This window comes from Ochlerotatus camptorhynchus, unplaced genomic scaffold, assembly GCF_037179485.1.
Source record: "Ochlerotatus camptorhynchus isolate MF236.1 unplaced genomic scaffold, CSIRO-AGI_Acam_v1.1 ptg000088l, whole genome shotgun sequence".
NCBI classification, from domain to species: Eukaryota; Metazoa; Arthropoda; class Insecta; order Diptera; family Culicidae; genus Ochlerotatus; species Ochlerotatus camptorhynchus.
Window position 1 is genome coordinate 589,236 of NW_027040578.1, and position 18,888 is coordinate 608,123.

General features: G+C 36.9%; 1 long non-coding RNA gene across 1 annotated transcript; it reads left to right on the forward strand.

The window, feature by feature from the left end:
* The first annotated feature begins 17,724 nt into the window (after positions 1 to 17,724).
* On the forward strand, positions 17,725 to 18,258 carry LOC135698508 (uncharacterized). Its single transcript, XR_010517491.1, has 2 exons — positions 17,725 to 17,851; positions 17,916 to 18,258. It is a non-coding gene; the product is annotated as an uncharacterized LOC135698508 (long non-coding RNA).
* The last annotated feature ends 630 nt before the right edge of the window (positions 18,259 to 18,888 follow it).

Genomic DNA, 18,888 nt, shown 5'->3' on the forward strand with positions numbered 1-18,888 from the left:
CTAAATCGGCCAATTTCAGAGATACAAAAAAGTTATCTACAATAAAGTTGCTTGAAATTAGCTCAGCTATAACTTTGCCGAAGAATGTATACCTTAATTTATTCAAACAAAAAAGTTAGATTTTTGATTTTAATGATAATAGGAACCACCCTAGAATTCATTCTCATAAAAATGAGGGCCTAACTATAAGAAACAACTTTGTAGAAGAGACTTTTAGTCTAAAGTTTCAATTTCAGGCTCAAAACATATCATTCCAGCTAAATCTGCATTCTGGACCACTGTGCAATGTACAATGTTTTAATCGTATACGGATCGTGAAATTTATAGCAGGAACGTTTTATGAAACCAAGCATGTTGTTAGCTCTGTTTATAATTGTGTTATAATGATCGGTGAAAGTAAGTTTTGAGTCTAAAATAACACCTAGATCCCTGACTCTATCTTTATGACACCAAGTATGGAATATCTCTATTTCCAATCCAAGTCAATATCGGTCAAAATTAGGAGATCTTATATTAAGAACTATTAATAAAGTTTAATCATATAAGAAGCATTCCACAATAAATTTTCAGAGAATATTATTATGTAAGTCAAGTCAATCGTTATCGGCCCTATATTCAAGCAAGAAACGTGACCAGCATAAAATACAGCAATCCGTTTTGTACCCGTGGAAAACGAAAAAAAAAAACAAACAACTAATTATCACGTATTACCAACCAACCATTGCTATTACCATCCATATACAAGATTTTAGAATTGAAATAAGATTGAAATAAGAAGGTTGATTGATCGTGATACTAGATCTCAACCAAAATGCACAAGACAAATGGCAGACTGATTTTTACTTGCGCAGTATAAAATTCAGATATAAGAAGTAGCATTTTACGCGATGTCCTGTAATTTGCAATGATTAGTGAGATACACTTCATGTGCGCGATATATTGCATAACATTACGCTCGAACTTAAACAAACGCTGTCGAATGCTTTTTCTATGTCCAGTTGAGCAGCCTTCAGATTTGGTTGAACGAATTAAATTGGTAACTCTTAAGAGTTGATGAGTAGTTGAATGCCCATGGCGAATTCCAAACTGCTCATCTGCAAAAGTTGAATTCGTATTTATGTGAAGCATCATTCTATTTAAAATTATCTTTTCAAAAAATTTACTTATTGAATAGAGCAAACTTATTGGACGGTAGCTCGAAGCTTCAGCTCGATTTTCATCCAGCTTCTAAATTGGAACAACTTTTGCATTTTTCCATTTATCAGGAAAGTATGCCAAATGAAAACATCTGATAAATAATTTTATCAAGAAAGACAAGAGATATAAAAAATTCCATCATCACCTGGAGCTTTCATATTATTAATTTTTTTACAAACTTAAAAAAAATCATGTAAATTTAGGTACTCTGAGACTGACATATACGAGCGTCAATTTTGACATAAAATTGAGTCAAAATAGATGCGAAATTCAGCTCAACCAAACGTACTTTTCGTTCAGTAACGAACTTTTCAGTCTCGGAGCATTTAATTTTACATGACATGTTTGTTTACGTCTCATCCTTTATGTCAAAGATGGATTCCGTCACTTGTAAAATTAGGTATTTCTAAGTGTGTAGTTATAAGATCTTAATTCACCCAAATCAGTCCACCAGGAATCATCAAAAATATTTTCTCGATTGAAATATTCAGATAATCACGAGCAACCTGATTCTGAATAGGAGTAGTACGTCCCAAACTGAAATTATGGGAACTGTTGAATTGCTTAGTTAGTGTCTGAACTTTTTCTGAATTTGTGAACAAAATTTACCATCTTCTATCAGCGCTGGAATAGGCTTTTGATGTTTTTTTTTTCAAAAAATTTGTGAGTTTCCAAAAGCGTTTGAAGCTCAGGTCTGATTTCGAAACATTATTTTCAAAAGATTTGGTCTTCAGGACAGAGAATCACTTTTAATTTGTTTTTGCAAATCCCGCCAGATAACTTTAATGGCAGAATTGCATGTTTTTTTTATATTGCCTCCTGCGGACATTTTTCGAGAGCTGAAGATCATCGTACATTGAATCGAATTTAACCTCGCTTTGGTACTGAGGCAGCTCTTGCTTCAACTATAGAAGTAGTCAGAGATTCAAAAGAATAATTAATTTCATCTTTGGTTTGCAAAGGTTTGGATCAAAGCTATATTCCATAAATGATCGATATTGCTCCCAATCAGCTCTATGGTAATTGAAAGTAGAGCTGTTGGGATTAAAAAAATATTTTTTGGGATATTTAAAAAGTTACTGGAAGATGATCAGAACCGAAGTCAGCATGGGTAACCAATTGACTAGAAAGTTGACATGAATCAGTTAAGACCAAATCAATAGTTGAGAGATTTCTTGCCGAAGGGGAGGCTGTGTGGTATTGAATAGTGTAATAACCTGCAGAACAATCATCAAACATAATATTACCTTTGGAGTTGCTTTGAACATTATTCCATGAGCGGTGTTTTGCATTAAAATCACCAATAATGAAGAATTTAGACCTATTGTGGGAAAGTTTCTGGCCTACGCTTTGGAATGGCAAAAGGCAGCTAACCTATAAACGTAAGTTGACCAAATTTTGTTTCAACAGAAACTCCCAAAGTTTCAAAACTTTGGTTTCTAACGAAGAATGAATTTTATTTTTGATACGACTATGAACAATGATGGCAACGCCACTGTAAGCTCCATCAAATCAAGACGATCATTTCAATAAATGATATAATTTACGTCCCTTTTAACCTTATGGTCAGGCTTAAGTAACGTTTCAGTTATAACGGCGATATGCGCGTTATGAACTCTCAAAAAGTTAAATATATCGTCTTATTCATCTTTAAGAGATCGAGCATTCCAATTTAAAAAATTTAATGCTTTAAAATCCATTACTGAATTTCAAAATCACAACGATATTGTTCATGGAGTTAGTTTTCAGCATATCATGTCAATTAAAGACTTCTGTAAAATTCCATTTTAGAAGCAGTTATCAAAATTTTCGTTTGAATTATGTTGGCCAGTATTTTGATTTTTACCCGGTGCAATAGCAGTATAGCTAGCTCCATTTACCGGCTGAACATCGTTAGCAGCGAAGGAAGCAGGTATAGATGAAGAATTTGAAGCAGGGGTGATTTTTGTACCTTCGGGTTCGAATGTAGAATTTGATCCTCGCTAACCGTCAGCAGAGGAATTTGTACCTGTTCGGGAAAGTGGAATATTATTTTATTTTTTGTGACAAAGGGTAACCACTGATGGGTTAGATTGCAACAATCGAAATCGAAACCGGAAGCCTAATCAGGTGCTGATAGCTGTTTTTATTACTCAGGTGGCCCAGTAGTCTGCGCGAGGAATTACTGGAAGAAAAACTGGAGAAAGCTGGCAACCGTTTATTTTGCCAATTTTTTGTTTGTCACACAAATCGACAATAACAACCAGAATTTTATTTTTTTAGCTGCGTATTTGTAACGTATTTTAATTTGAAAATTTACACAACAATTTGATGAACGTCTTTTATTTTACTTGAATTGTTTTCGATCGATCATGTTTTCCGTGCTGAGCACCAATGCTACCGACGCCAGGGAAGCAGCTCGTACACACCTGGACCCTACCCTATCGACCCATCAACTACTCATGAACCGGCGATCAACGCCCGGAAAAAAAAATAACCATACAATTACCATAAAATAAAATACAATTACATCCACATCTATTGCCAACAATCGATCTTATTGTGCGTATATTGTACAAGAAATTTTAACATATTGTTATTACATTAGATGTACAATACGTCCCATATAGTATGAATTTTCAACAATAGAAAAACAATAAAATGAATGGTAAATGGTTTGTTCGGGAAAAAGTGATTTTTTGTACGGTTAAGATACATAACAACCCCCTTGTTCTATTGTAGATTTCTCCATTTACCATAGATTATATTGTGCAAACAATAAATTCTATGGTTATTTTATAGTTGTGGACGATACAATTTATTTTAAGTACAATAAGTTCTATTGTATGGTTACAATACATTTCATTGTACCTATATCGTTCTTTTTTTTACGGGCGGCTTTACTTCCCTTCCGAAGGAAGACGTGATCAGAGATGTTATGCCTCAGAACATACCGGCGGCGCCGAAGGGGTTTGACCCCAGACCTGCTGGGGTGAGAGGTAATCACGCTTACCACTACACCACCGCACCGGCGCCGTTTTGATGAACGTCTGTCCGTGGGATTTATCCAAAAATATTGAAAACAATAGGTGAGGAAAAAGAATTAATATATGAAAATCCTTTCAACACCATCCATAGATTCAAACGAATAAAGGAAAGCTCACAGGGCCGTATTATATTTACTTTTTCTGACACTGCACCTTCTAGCAATGACATTTATATAAGGTCCAAACCAACAGGCAGCTTGCTGGTGATAGAAGCAAAAATATTGTAAAAGTTGCTGAGCACTCAAGTGACGACGTCACTCTACCATAATATCATAGTGGTAATTCGAAGACCAGAAGGTCCCGAAGAAACGAGCTCTACTTTTTGGCTCAGCTCTGGTACTATCTTCGGTCCCAATAATCGATTCCCCCCTCTGAAACATAGGAAATTCCACTATGATGAACCAGCCGAAATCTCTTTAATAAAGCTATAAAAAAAAGAAATTCCACTAACCCCTCATTTTATCTGTCAAACTTTAATATCGAATCAAAACAAATATTGTGCAGTACTAGAATTTTGACTAGAATGGGATACGTTAATCGATTTGCTTGGGACCAATAGGCTTGTCAAGTAGTGAGCCAATTTTAAATCGATAGTTTCGTATTGATTGTTGATAATATTCCATACTGCCAACTGCTATTTCGTGTAAAAAGATAAACATGGCAATGAAATACGAACACCACTAAACATTTTTCCACAGAACTCTAAATAAGGTAACTCGCAACCCGAAACACTAACTCCCTTACTACATACTACCAACAATCAATACGAAACTAACGATTTTAAATTGGCTCACTACTTGACTAGCCTATTGGTCCCAAGCAAATCGACTAACCATCATAGTATAAATTCCAGTACTACACTATGTTTGTTTTGATTCGCTATGAAATTTTGATAGATAAAATGAGGGGTTAGTGGATTTTCCTATGTTTCGAGGGGTGAATCGATTAGCTTAGGACCGAAGATAGTACCAGAGCTGAGCCAAAAAGTTGAGCTCGTTTCTTTGGGACCTTCTGGTCTTATAGTTACCTCTATGATACTATTAACCTTCCTAAAATAAATGAACTAAATACTAGGACATCACACTTTTCACTTCGGACAACTACCTAAGAACGCGCCACGCACTACTAACTCTGTCGATGTCTTGAGCCAGAAAGAAAAAAATGGCTGGATGGCGGTATCTAGAAAATACTTGGGAATTCCTTTTTTTTTGACGTGACCAATATCATTCATGTTTTAATCATGTTTCCTTGTTATACTGCATTTACAGTATAGAAATAATAAAAGTCGACCTAATTATTTTCTACTAAATGAACCACGTCAAGGTATTTTTAAAAAAGGTGGCACACTTGGCGAAGCTAATGCAAATCGATTTATGAAACCACCGGTTACAATTATTAAGTAGATGCGGCAATAAGAAAAATGGATAATATGTACAGGGTGATTCGGAATAACTGTCACTGTTAAAATGGTCATAATGCATGATTTTGTTTATATCAAAATATTCCAGATATACCAAAGAAGAATACTAAGATGAAATAGTCGCAAGAAAAACTTTCTATTTTAGTGTCCTCTTACACGGTCCCTTTCATCCAATGAATATGGGGTATACAAGGTAATTTGTGGTTTTGCTGGCCCCTCGATAGAGATGAAATTTTGCGCTCTTTTTATCAAAACAAACACACCAAAATCAGAGATATCCCATTTTTTTTAAATTATCCGATTAACAATTAATCGATTATTTTTTGATCGCTGTGCTGTCATTTTTCCACCAATGAGAGTGCAACATATGTTTGAAACGATGTATGATGATCCTCTGGAGAAGTTAATGCTTATATAAGCATGATATAACCGACTACAAATATTTTACTTTTCTGTTCGTTAATCGATTAATCGATTATTCGAATGAAAATCGGCCATCACTAGATGAATGTGAAAAGTCATTTCAAATTTAAGGTCGTACATAAATAATGGTAACGGCACCGGTGGTGTAGTGGTAAGCGTGATTACCTCTCACCCCAGCAGGCCTGGGTTCAATCCCAGTCGGCGCCGCCGGGATGTTCTGAGGCATAACATCTCTGATCACGCCTTCCTTCGGATGGGAAGTAAAGCCGTTGGTCCCCGGTTCATGTGTTGATGGGTCGATAGGTAGGGTCCAGGTGTGGGAGTTGCCTTCCTGGCACGTCGGTAGCATTGGTGCTCAGCACGGAAAACAAGATCGACGGAAAAAAACAAACCAAAGGTAAAAAAAAAAATAAATAATGATACAATTTGAAAGGGACCGGGTCTAATCACAAATTACGTCCCCATAGTAACTATTACACGTGTGCGGACCGGTTGGATATACTGCATATATAACCACAGACAAACAGACGTAACTCTTTGAAAAAGTTTTTCTTGAAAACATAGTATCATAAAATATAGGACCTCAGTAACGACATCTCTCGGGATTCTCGTGGAAAACAAGCTTGCTCGCTAACTTGCAAACAATATTGCATAAAAGTTCAATAGAATGTATATAAACGTCAGAATGATCCGATGCCAGCGCTGCGGCGAGTAGTTCGCGGAACTGATAATATTCAAATCAACCGTTAAATGCGTGAACGAAGATACACATTCAAGGGTTACGTCTGTTTGTCTGTGATACAACCTTCAACTTAGCATACGTTAATTCAAATCTTTCTCCTTTTACCTTTAATTACCAAACACATTTGTCACGAAAATGAAATGGAGTCATGGCGATGCGATTCTATAATAATACGAAATCGGTGACAGTTATTCTGAATCACGCTGTATTTTCTTAAAAAAATACTTTCTTTCATTCAAAATTCAATATCTCAGGAACTATGCAAATTGCTTGTTGTCGTTAGGTGTTTGGTATGTAAAAAAGTAAGCGGAATACGATTAAGTGCTATTTTTGCCAAATAGTTTGACTAAGGAGGTTTTTATCTAGTGTCTAAAACGTCAAACATGTTATGTTTGAGTATATAATAATGAGTGTGCCTTGTACTTGTGGTGTTTAGTTTTAGCGTGCGCTTTCTATGCGTACACTCAAAAAATTCCACACGTCACCATCATGTGTCTCACACTTAATTTTGCGCTTATTGTGAAACACATCCATTTCATGTGTGAATCTTATGTTATGAATTATGCCCGAACACTATGGATTTGAATTGTGACACACTTGGATTCTATGTGCCTCATTTGGTGAAATCAATCGCTTTGCACATCATTGTTCAATATTCTACAATATTCTACTTTATCGACTTCTACTTAACCGACTCTAAAAATGAATCGACAATATATATACAGAACTGCCAGACGCCAGAGCTTTCACATATCTTTTTAAGTTGCCATAAGGCACGGAATGAGACTATTGCATGGCTGGGTAGTCAAAGTCTTCCATTCGTTAGTCATTTCAGGTGGATTAGAACAGGTTTAGGTTTAGGGTGGGCGTTGGCCAGATTTGGATTTTTCAGATGTAATCCTGGATAGGACCCTGTCATTGAACGTCGCGTGAAAGTGGAACTTAATGAAGGCCTAAGTACTTTTTCGTAGTTTTTAGTTTTCGGATTTGAAAGATCGTCGGTTACAGTGGCCTGCTTACTAAGCAGAAAAACGCGGTCTCAGGTCCTTACATATCAAAGAGATTTATGGTAAAATCGCTTGTGTATCGTGTATTTTGCGAAACTCGTTGTTGTCGTTGGTTCCGGGTTTGAATGGATACACAAATTTGAGCAACGGTATTATGTGATATGAGGGGCTCGGTGGCCTTAGAGCAACCGTTTTTGCTTACTGAGCAGAACATCATGAGTCTAATCTCAGGCCCATCCATATTCAAGATTCGTCAATCGTTTTATTTGTTAATATGACTACATGGTAATAACAGCAACTCGGTGATTAAAAAGGTGCTCGTCTGCCTAGTGGCAAACGTTTTTGCTTACTGAGCAGAAGACCGTGGGTTTAGTCCCAAGCTCCTTCGCGTTATAGGATCGTTAGGATATCAATTCAGCTTATCGACCAACTTTGGCTGTGGACTACATCTACCTAACTGAAGTCGTGCATCATCACTGCCATGATAACCTCCTGCAATCTCACCTGGAAGCGGACTTAAGGAACTTGCACCATGTGCAATGACTCTGGCCGTGCTTGTTTCGCACAATTCAGTGACCGGCTCTGGCTGTGGACTAAATCCACTTGCTTGAAGTCGAATATTATCAACGTCATGATCATCTCCAACGATGTGGAAGTGGATTCACGGAGCTTGCGCTTTGTGAATCGATACTGCGTTTTTCGACCGCCTCTGGCTTTGCACTATATCCGCTTTGTTGATCATGATCATCTCCGACGATCTCACTTGGAAGTGGATACTTGGAACTTGCGCTTTGTATATCGACAATGCGTTCTTCGACCGTCTCTGGCTTTTGACTATATCCGCTTTGTTGAAGTCGTTCATTATCACTGCCATGATGATCTGCAACAGTCTCATCTGAAAATGGACTCAAAAAACTTGCGCATTCTGCATTGATACTGGTCGTGCTTGTTTTGTACACCTCAGCAGCCGGCTCTGTCTGTGATCTACATCCGCCTTGTCGTTCAGGGGAACATTCAATCAGATCGATTGATGATTCGTTGTTAGAGCCTGTCAGTGAAATTCTACGGGTGGTCTGCGCTCTGAAGTTGTCAGTAGTTGGCATACGACGCACCGGAGCATCACTTCGGGATGTACCTTCACCACAGCACTCATCATTCTCGTCCAACCAACCTTCTTCCATTCCTACATCTGAATGTTTGTCCCAGGAATACCTCGTTCGTTTTCTCCGGCAAGGTGAAAGCGCGAAGTGGTACTGACTGCAATGTTTGACGAAATTCCCTATCAGCCATGTTCCTGCCATGCATACACATTCTAGCAATACAGAAGCTTACTTTAAACTTAAATCTTAATCACTTGTTACTAATCTCACCTGTACGGCGCACTCCATTTTTATGTTTTGTTGTGAAAAACCCACAACAAAGGTTTTCTTTATTTTGACATTTCATATGCACTCTAAACTAAATTCGTGTGAAATCATAGTACCACTCAGATTTAATATTTTAGTACTGATATTAATGATATTATAATACCACTTTGTACTATATTAGGATATGTCTTCCCCCAAGGGATCAGTAGTATTTCTTCAACCTAACTATATGCGTGCATTAGAAAGATATCCGAGTGGTTGCAGTTCTTAGATTATTATAAAACACAACCGAAAATGATTTTGCAACTAAGTTATTACCGAAAGAGAAAGTCGATGAAGAGAATCGATCAATGCAGATAGGACCTTTTGAAATGTTCATCTATGTTTCAGAAGTATACACTGAACCAATTTGACATATTCCTGTTATGTGCAAGTCTAATAATTTTGCGCTATAAGATAATCCATTGAAAATGATATGATTGAAAATGTGTCAGGTAAATTCTATATGAATATCTGATACATTGAAATGCTGATAATTTTACAACTTTTATATGATCGTCATATGATAAATGAAAATCGGTCAAATTATAATAATTAACTGAAATGGATTTGAAACCCATAAGCATTAGCTTTACTTTTCACCACAATATAATATATGTGTCATAAATCAATCGAAGTAAAGTTTATGTGAAAATCACATGAAATTTACTTCTTCTTTTGACACATATATTTAATCAATTTCTAAAAATAAATCGAAAAATAAACACCAGGCAGTGGGAGCTTTCACAGTTGTGTCTTTTTTTATTGTAGCTGATTTGGGGTTCGATCCAGAACTGTTGAGCTGTGATGCTTTTCGTGTCTGCGCTCGATTCCATTGGGCCACGGCTGATTTCAATATTGAGCTCGTTCAATTAGCATCAAGTAATAACAGCTCTCCCGACGAGGAATATAGAGCAACGTTATGCTCGTTTTGCTAGAGTGAAGAAAAATAGCACTGTGTGCAATAAAACAACGACTACATTATATGAGTTTATGGAACTGGTTCATGAAGTTTGAGTACTAGTGCTGGAATCTGAATTAGCCGCCTAGAAGGCTTACAATTAGAATCTTATCAAAGTAAATATTGCAGTAGAATATTATTTTTCAATCTCAAAACATTCTTTTCCGGAACCCCTAATCTTATGAAACAATAACAAACAAAGATTATTTATTACAGTATCATTGTTGTTAGCAATAATTAGTTCGACTAATCATTCTAATAAGTGTACGATAACATCGTTGAAAATTGTTTCAATAATTTATAAAGAACAATCATGTAAGATGTATTTTATTGGGAGCGATGTTCATCCCAGAAAAACATGCCAAAACATATGTTTGCTGTTGGATTTCTTAAAAGGAAAATCTATATGACTATTTAATGATTGGGATAGATTTTTTTACAATCTTCAAACCTCAAAAATCAAAGATAGCTATTCCAATGAGATATACATGTTTTCCTATACTGCAAAATTAAATGACAGTTCAATAGTTTCTACATGTCTGTTTACACGCGGCATATCAACAAACGTCAAAAATCGTTAAAAGCAACTCCAATAAAATATACATGATTATCTTATATGATGTATCTTTTAGTGAGCAATATTCATCATGAAAACAGGTATATTTTACTGGATTTGCTCATAGTGCAAATTGTTATGATTTTCCATTAGTTTCTAGATGTCTGTTCCCACCCATGACATATCAACAGTTTTTCACCATGAAATATATCAGACAATATTCATATACATCTTACCTACCGCTAACCACGTTCGAAGCAAAGTATTATCAAGTACTAAGTATGTGAAATTACGATAGAAATCATTCCATATCGCAGTCATAGTTTTTAAGTGATATTCCATTGGAATCTATCAATCATCACATAGAATGAATAAATCTCCTGACATTGCTATGTTATAAGATGGATCCAATAAACGGTACATGTCGATTTGTTTCAGTGTAGATTCCTTGCAGTGTTCCGAAAAACTTAAAAACTCAAATCTCATGCATGAGTTTATGCGCCTATAAGTTTTGCCTTGCAAAATTCAACGTCGCAAAAATCACCGATAAGTTTGCAGGTTCAAAAATTTATTGCTTTATATTGTGGCGTTATTCTTTGTTATTACTATTGTTTGTGCATCAGGGGTTCGGAAAACTAACACAACATGCATAGGCATGATATCAATTGACGTTTGAGTGGTTTTTATGAGTTTAAAACTGGAATGATTTTTCGGCGTTGTGAGTGTGAGTGCGTGAATATGCATGAGAATCTCAAGCGTGAATTTTGTTTGCCACAGTCGCATGCGAGTTTATTTTCGCAGGGAGGCTCAATGAAGGAGATGTGAGAATGATTTTCCGAAGACTGATTCCTTGCCTAATTTTCTTATGAAAAGGGTACCCAATGATATCTGTAGCTTTATTAGCGAATCAAAGCAAAGCCAAAACTGGACATGCGACACCTAGTTTTAAGATCAGCTATTACAAAAATGATAATGTACACAGATAAAAATTCTGAATTTTAATTGTGATGTAAACATTCAATCACGTAGACTTGTATTTCATTTCACGCAACCGAGCAACTAGCAAACAATGTTGTTTACAAAGATGGGTTTTTGTATACAATATTTGCTACATTGCATGAAATGTGTCAGAACTTTACATGATATATAATGTAAACGTATATGATATGTAACGCTCCATTTATGTGCATCATATTGAACAGAAATTTACTGTACTTTTTAAAACTGTGTACTAAAAAGAGTCATGCAATATGACAGATATCAAAACGTCTTAACCATTTTCACCCAATCGCCATCTGTGAGTCAATCGTCACTTTGATTCTTCAATTCGTTCCGGATATATAAAACAAAAGAAAGCAGTGCTTTCTTGAAAATCGTGAAAAAATAGAAAATACTCCCTTGAACCAACGGTTGCTTCGATCGGCACATGAAGTTGGATTTTAAAATTTGGTAAAAAAAAGTGCCTCCTCCAAATTTGTTCCAATTCGGAAGAGGTCAATTTCACTTGCCTCGGATACTTGCGCGGAGGAGGCGAACCAGCCCCAGGCTGAAAGCCTCCCTAATAAAGATAAATTAATTAAATTACTTGCGCGGTATGACGCTTATGATAATGATAATGAGTGAACCAGAAATCGATCCCACCACCTGCAAAACAGTATACTTTATCGCTGCTAATTGTTCTGCTCGTGTGTAATTAAAGATGTTCGTTTCAAGTAGCAATAAATAGTATTATCTCTTGAGATTGTTAAATGTTTGCGATAGCCATTTCTTAAAAAAAAAAACAATTAGGTAAGTATAAATACTCTGTTCACTCTGGACCGAACCTTGGATTAATCCTATAGGTGGCAAACTGAATGCTATTGTCCAATACTCTACAGAGTTTTGTTCTTATAATCAGAATGAAACGTTTGGCAACATTACTGCTTGTTGCTACTGTTGTAAGTATAACATTAATTTCACGCAGGAAATAAATCACTGAATTAATTCTTATCCAGAGCGCAGCGGTTACCCCACAACGGCAGAGCTCTCTGGATGCATTGGGTATTTTACAAGCATCAATTCCTGACCATCCACATAAAAGGAGTTCTGGCATATATAGAGCGTTGGACACAGCTGCGGAAGATTTAATTAGTTTTTATAACAACGTGCTGGAAATCCAAAAGAACTCACTCCAGTCTATCTTCTCTGATGAAGCAGAGACGTTGAGCTATGGAGACAAGGTTGAAGATTTGTGTTGGAAAAATAACATTCCAATCCTCGAAGGTATCATGAGGTGGATCGGTATGGATTACAGTGAATGCATTAAACAGCTTGACAATTCGGTTGTCGATGTACTCAGAACTATCTACGGTAATTTTCATGATGAAGAAATCGACCTCAGCAAGTACAGTTTCCTACAGGTCTTCGAAAAGATGAATATCGTCAGTAACCCACAATCCATTATTGATGCGATATCGTCGAAGAATTTCGATGTAACCGAAGCTATCCCTGAGCTAAACAGCGTAATAACCGGATTCGAGCATGACCTAAACGACAAGCTTCCGGCTTATTCGGGATGCTTGACCCAGAGGCTCAATCAGCGCAAGCAGAAGATCGACAGCCTGAAAGACAAAACTGAGAAATGTCTAGCGAGACGAGGCTGACATCATATTAGATAAACATTAAATAGTTAGATTAACTATGGGAAGTAGAACAGTCAAGTTTGGACAATGTGCAATGTGAGTTCTATTAAACTCTAGTGTTTAGAATACGTCAGTAAATTGATTGCAATTAATTTGAAATGAGTTTTTCTTATTTATCTCTGATGGTTCTCGATTTATACTGGTTTGAAATAAGTATTTTGAGGTGACTAAGGGGTTTTATTTAATTTACTTTCTTTACACTGATTTCTCGTACATGACATTTAGACATTTGATGCCGCACATTTTTGCTGAAGCAAGCAATTTGTGATTTCTTTTTAAAATTGGAAAGCTATAAACGATTACTTTTCGTAATAAGTAATCGACTGTAAGTCATGCATCTAATTACTTTGGAAATATTTAGAAGATACTGAGAATTCTGGGAGCTCTCTCTCAGAATACTAATCAAATGCGGATTGACGAACACAATTATAATTGCAAATTTTGAAGAAATTCTTGGGCTGAACACACAATCTTGATTTATGAGAATCTACCACCACTACATATCATCAGTTATGTGTCTTCCTTGTTACACTCCAGACCGTGCTAACTTCACCAATCGCAGTTCCTCAATTGAATATGATCTGACCATGAAACAAGCAACTCATGGGATTCCCGATCAACTTCGACCTATTATTATCCCGCGTATTTTTTACTGAAATGTACCAACACGTCAATTGCGTGAACATATATTTTACAGACGGGTCTCGTCTCAGTGGATCCACTGGCTTCGGTGTCTTCAATGAAAACTCTAGCGCCTTCCGCAAACTCTAGGAACCTTGTTCCGTTTTTGTTGCTGAGCTGGCAGCAATCAACTTCGCATTGGGGATAGTTTCCAACATGCCCGCAGACTTCATCTTCACGGATAGTCTCAGTTCGATCGACACTCAAAAAATTCCACACGTTTGATCGAAGTATTTATACACTTGATTTTTTAAATGCACAATTACATTTACTTTAAGTGTATTTCACCTTGGTTTAATGTATCATACACGTTAATTTATAGTGTTTCAAACTTTGAAATGTTGAAAATCTTTCACTATCTATTCAAGTGTATTGCACATTGAATCACACTACTGTTCAAAACAGATGGATTTAAAGTGTTTTGCATTTCAATGCGATAAGAATTGCTTGCTCAGAAAGGTAAACATCGAAAACAAGACTTGTGACTTTATCCTATCAGTACAGTGAGATCGAACGAAGACTCCGGCAGCAGCACACTCCAACAGTCTTCTCTTATTTCTCGCATCTACTTACGCTTACATCGCGCATCATCTTTTTGCAGGAAAGCTTCAGAATCGTCATCAATCCTCTTTCTATCTACTCAGCGTACGCGCAGCTAGCCACAGCAAACCACAATCTTTCATGCGTCGTAGATAGAGTCGTTCCCCTCGAATTTTGTCATGTATTCAATCGAAAATCCCCAGACAAAATGCAAACTAAAAGTGCCAGCTCATCCTACAACCAAATGAACTAAAACTTTCAGATAATGGTTTTCTCAGCTAAAGGCACCAATCTAAAGGTTGGCCCGTTGAAAATTAGAACTTTTATTTTTGTGGGCCAGTCTTTTCGACATTGATTGGATTGTACCAAGCGTTACTACCATCAGCTGTTTGACGATCGTGATTGTGATAGTAGGGTGTTTCATTCTGGAAAAAAGATTGATATTTTTGATAGGCCACCCCCTAGTTCAGTTCATAACACAAAAACAAACATCTGCCCGAGTAGCACATTTCCGTCACAATAAGTTGCAGCAACTTGTTTATGACTGATATTAGTTGTATAGTTGTTGCCACAACCGATATGTGACAAGCGTGCTACTAGGGTGTGCAAAGAGTCAGCTAAATTGGTCAACGTTAAGAGGTCGCGCCAACGATTTCAATTCTGTTCGGGATTTTCGTCAAATTAGTATGGGAGAAAATGATGACCCACTAAAATCATTCTAATTTTTTTTCTTAATAAACTGATTCGCATGAAATTAAAATATGTTTACTTAAAACTATAATAAACAACTTTGTTGAAGACTGCAAGTCGATTTGATGCTCCAGAAAACAGAAATTGGCTTTCGGAACTCAGATTGCAGATAAACCTTGATTTGAACAGAAAAGCAGGTATGCTGATAGGGCATATTTCATAGTATTAATATTTGAATTAGAGCTGGGACTATCCGGATACTTCAGTTTTTACAATAGACTTACTTTCCGACAAATGAAATATCGTTGAATTGATTTTCAGTTTACAGAATATCATGCTTTCTAGTGCCCAATATTGAAATAAAATTAATTGAGAAAACGTTGAGATGGTTATCATGAGGATAGTAACTATCCGGATATCCGAATAGTGAAAATTTAAATTAATTCTCCTTTTAACAATTTTCTTTTCTACACCCAACCAGTGGATGTAAGATTCGCTTACAATTATGTGAGATTCATCATCAGAGGATGTAAGTGGAGACCGCATGAACAGAGGATGCGATATACCTAGCTGCGGTCCAATGCAAGAAAATTGGAGACCGAAAAATGGTAAATTTATTATGTCGAAAAAATAGGAAAAAGGTTGCCGACTGGACTCGAACCATGAACGTTTCGATTATCAGACCTGTGCTTTCTCCACTGCTCTCTCCATGCTTCTGAATAAGGATAGCCTAAAAGCAAACAAGAAGCGTTCCTTTCCTCTCACACTCGACTTCGTATGCTTTTTCTGCTGGAGAGATTCGCGGCAAGGGTGTGTGTCGTTCTACCATGTTATACATAAAAATCAAGGCAAATGCTTGCTTGTGTAGGTGAAAGCACAGACAGAACACGAAATAAAAAAGGCAAAAAACCATTACATCGCCTGTAAGGTCAACTTCTAACATTCGCTGCGATGTTCATGAACAGAGGATGATAGGAAATGGAACTAACATTAATTGTTATAGATTTTTGGTTTGCGTGTACACCCAACCGAGGGATGTAAGATTCTCTTACAATTATGTGGGATTCATCATCAGAGGATGTTAGTGGAGACCGCATGAACCGAGGATGCGATATACCTAGCTGCGGTCCAATGCAAGAAAATTGGAGACCGAAAAAATTAGAGTGTATTAGTGAGGTAAATTAGTTATGTCGAAAAAAATAGGAAACAGACTGCCGACTGGACTCGAACCACGAACGTTTCGATTATCAGACTTGTGCTTTCTCCACTGCTCTCTCCATGCTTCTGAATATGGATAGCCTAAAAGCAAACATGAAGCGCTCATTGTCTCGCATACTCGTATGCTTTTTCTGCTGAAGAGATTCGAGGCAAGTGTGTGCGTGGTTCTACAATGTTCTACAATGTGCGTCGTTCTACAAGCTTACTGGTATAGTCGAAAGCGTAGATAGAACACGAAATAAAAAAGACAAAAAACCATTACATCGCCTGCATGGTCAATTTCTAACATCCGTTGGAGGCGAACCAGCCTAAGGCTGAAAGCCTCCTAAATAAAGCTAAATAATAATAATAATAATTTCTAACATTCGTTGCGATGTTCATGAACAGAGGATGATAGGAAACGGAACTAACATTCATTGTAATAGATTTTTGGTTTGCATGTACTGTTCTAAATATTTGTCAAAAAGTTGGTTCTAGGTTGCCCATGTGACCTGATGTGGAATGGCAGATCTGTTAATTGCCAAAATTTAATAACATTGAAAAATAAAAATATCCGGATACTCGAAGTCCCAGCACTAATTTGAATCAACACCAATGAATTTTTACACTTAAAGTCCGAGCGTGTCCGTGCAGCGAGCATTTCTCACTTCATTAACAAATAAGTTTATTACTATAATTAAAATCTACTTTTTTTACGTATCTATAACAAGCTTAAACTCTATTCTATCGACTGCTTCAGAAAGAACTAATTTTCGTCAACTGCATGCCCAAGATTAGTGTGCGGAGTTACCAACCCCTTGTATGGTATACACATATTTTGAATCGGATAAAGTCAATCTTTTTCTTATTGACCACTTGAATCCCCATGGTGAGTTGTAGGAGTAAGAGGTGGGACCTTCATCATCATCATCAGTTACAGTCGTTACAGTTTATATAACTGTATCCCTTAGGTTAGAGGGTGTAATATAATAAAAAAAAACGGGGGCGCCCTAGTATTTTTAATGTTCTTCCTTAGAAATGGGGAAATGAAGCAATCTTATCACAAACTCACATAAATGCTTATCGTTCAAGATACACAAATTGATGCAATTGGTGAAATTTAAAATCCCCTATCAATAAACACTGTTAGCATCGCAAAGTGATAACGAGATCATTGCATTAGTATATGCCTGGATTAGTCCTATAAAAAGGCATCGTAATTTAACCCGCGATACCATACACCTACTCAAGTGAGTGAAGTGAGCTCGAAAATCCTAGCCACAACATGAAACTTCTGGTACTTCTTGGATTTTTGGCTGTGGCCGTAAGTATCTTTCATATTTCCTAAGCAGTGAATTTATTAATACTCAAATTATCTCATCGATTAGCACTCGCAAGTTTCCGAAAAACGCATGAGCTCTCTAGACGTTTTGGAGAAACTCAGTCAGCATATTCCCAACTACAAATATGCAACGGACTTAACCATCCTTAGACTATCTGAGGCAAAAAAAATGCATCGGAAGTGCTGAACGAATTTTACAGGAAAACCCTCAAAATTAAGACAGAATCACTTGTGTCGATGATTAACTTAGAGCTAGAAATGATAAACTATGGAAAATCAGTTATCGAATATTGTTGGGAGAATAATATACCCATCCTCGAAGGTAGAATGGGATGGGCCGGTGATGACTACAGGTACTGTATCAAGCAATTGGATAACTCAACCACTAATGTAGTTGCCAAAATCTATGGAAGCTTCAACGTTGACGAAAGTAATATCCGCAAGTATAGTTTGTTCGAGGTCTTCGAGGGGAGGAACATCATCAACGAACCGCAGTCGATCATCGATGCCATCTCTAAACTTGATACCGTTGTAACTGATGGCATTCCGGAGTTCGGTGATGTTGTAACCAGCTTAGAAACTGATCTGCACAATGTACTTTCAGTTTACACTTCTTGTTTAACTGAGGAGCTTTCTGATGTAATACAAGAGATAAAAGACTTAAAAGTTGAAACCGAAAAATGTCTCAATAGCCTTCCTTCGGAAGAGAAGTAAAGCCGTTGATCTCCAGTTCATGAGCTGATGGGTCGATAGGTAGGGGCCAGGTGTAGGAGCTGGCTCCCTGGCGTCGGTAGTATTAGTGCTCAGCACGGAAAACAAGATCAACGGAAAACAAATCATAGAAAAAAATGTCTGTCGGCTATAAGGCTATTTGGTTAGTACACTGAGAAAAAAAACCATATAAAGTTGATGTGAACTCATATAGATTTTTGCAATAGTACCTCGCTAATACCAACCGGTGGAAACTAACGATATTAAATTGGCTCACTACTCGACTAGCCTATCCGTCCCAAGTACAT